The sequence below is a fragment of the Chenopodium album genome, chromosome 1 (genome assembly GCF_948465745.1).
Source record: "Chenopodium album chromosome 1, dcCheAlbu1.1, whole genome shotgun sequence".
Lineage (NCBI taxonomy): Eukaryota > Viridiplantae > Streptophyta > Magnoliopsida > Caryophyllales > Amaranthaceae > Chenopodium > Chenopodium album.
This window is the reverse complement of record NC_137834.1, coordinates 26,575,982-26,578,283: the sequence shown is the minus strand read 5'-3', so window position 1 is coordinate 26,578,283 and position 2,302 is coordinate 26,575,982.

The following is a 2,302-nucleotide window of genomic DNA, read 5'->3' as shown; positions in this document are numbered from 1 at the left end:
ACTGAACTGAAATTAAGTAAATGTGAACAGGCCCTTAGTCATATTTTTTTTCCCTCATTTCTACTTGCGCCACTGGCCACCTCATTTTTAAATGGGGGGATCTTTCTGTGTGGTTGGGATACTCGAGTTACTTAGTCAGGGGTTACTTTCTGACCGAGTAATTCCCAACCTAGTAACTAGTAACCCCTGATCGAACCCCTCGTGTAAACCCTTGACCGAGTAACTCGGGTAATCCTTGATCGAGTAACCCCTTACCAAGTAACCCCTAACCGAACACCTCAAGTAATCCATGACCGAGTAACCCCCAACAGAACCCCTCAAGTAACCCCTAAATTAAATCCTAATAGAGTACGAGTAACCCATGACCGAGTAACTCATGACCGAATAATCCCTCGAGTAAAACTCAACCGAGTAACCCCTTAAGTAACCCATGACCGAGTAACTAACCCCTGACCGAACTCCTCTAGTAACCCTTGACTAAATAACTCGAGTAACTCATGACCGAGTAACCACTTAATTAACCCCTGATCGAACCCCTCAAGTAACTTCTAACCGAACCCCTTGCCACACGCCTTTTAATTGTCTATCTCTGTCCTCTAACTTAATACGAAGTATATAGTTTACCATTATAATAATAAGGAAAATTTAGAAATAATAATCCCAACTTTGCTCCGTTTTGTATTAATAATCCCAACTTTGGATTATTCTACAATAATCCCAACTTTGGGGGGTGTTTTGTTTCTTCAATCCCAATGACCGGTTACCGGTTGAATGGGTTATTATTTTTTTTATTTTTTCTTTAAATGACATGTGGTGCAGTTTTATTGGTTAAAAAAAATTTTAAAACAAAAAAAAAAATTAAAAACAAAAAAAAACCCACCCAGCCAAACCCCACGCAGCATCGCCCAGGCGCCCAACCACCAGAACCTTGACGCCAGCCAACTGCCCCCACCCCTGCATCCTCTCACAACGCCCGTTTCCCCTCTCCCTCCGCGCGACCCACCAACTCACCACCTTCCTTCCCTCATTTTCCGACCCTCGAAACGCCTTGAAAACACCTTCCCCACCATCAAATCAACCTTAAAACACTCGATAGGCCTTAAAACCACCTTCCCCACTTTCGAAAACCGCAAACACCCCTCCCCTACCTTCGAAAACCCTAGCCGCTAGGGTTTTGCGATGGTGGAGGAGCGGTTTGGAGTTTCTGGGAGTGGGGGATGGGTTTGCTTGGTGTTGCGTGGAGAGTGTTTCGAGGTAGCTAGGGGAAATCGGCGGCCGCTCGCCGGAAAGAAATGCAGTGGCGGGCTGGGTAATGGTGGGGTTAAGGTGGACCGGTGGTGGAAAGGGAGGAGGGCTGGTGGGCGTGGGGACTGATGTTCTGATTTTTTGTTTTTATTTTTTTGTTTATTTTTTTATTTTTTTGGACCAATCAGGACTTGACACGTGTCAAGTGACCTGATATAATAGGTCATTGACTTTTGTTGACCGGTTTGGAATTGAAGAAACAAAACACCCCCCCCCCCAAAGTTGGGATTATTGTAGAATAATCCAAACTTGGGATTATTAAAACAAAACGGAGCAAAGTTGGGATTAATATTTCTAAATTTTCCTAATAATAATATGATCATTATATATTTTACTTTATATCACAAATAATTTTGCATTCTTTTTCTCCTCAATGGCCTCTAAAAACACTTAAAGTTTAACATGAATTTTTTAAAAATAGGATTTTTGATCCCATCACTTATTACCTTAATTTTAGTATATGATGAATTCACCTGATCATCACCATACACCTATTGGACCTTCAACAACAAAAAATCTACAAAGCCTCAAACTTAAAGCTTAGTATGAAGTTTTTTTTCTTCTAAAATTTTAACCTCGGAATGATGTTTAGGCTTGTCAATTATTTGATTATTTATCTTTTTTTTAAATTATATGTAATCATTTAATATTTTATTGCATATATATAATAGCAAATAAAAAAAATATACAAGCATATAAGAGAAGAAAAATAAATTGAATATCATTCTTACATATCACTAGTGAGGACGTATACAAAATCTATAACATATTTTCTGTCCGACTGGTCACACTTTTTGACTGCTTGTAAAAAAAGGGAGTATTTAACCCCTATGACACTCACAAACTAATCCCTATCATATTGATATAGTAACTTTTAACCCTTGTTCACTTCATCTTATATTTGTCGAACTAAAATTATTTTTGCTAATCTTAAATTATTTTTAACGAATTGAAATTATTTTTGTTGATAATTTTTTGGGAAATTCTCATTGGTAGA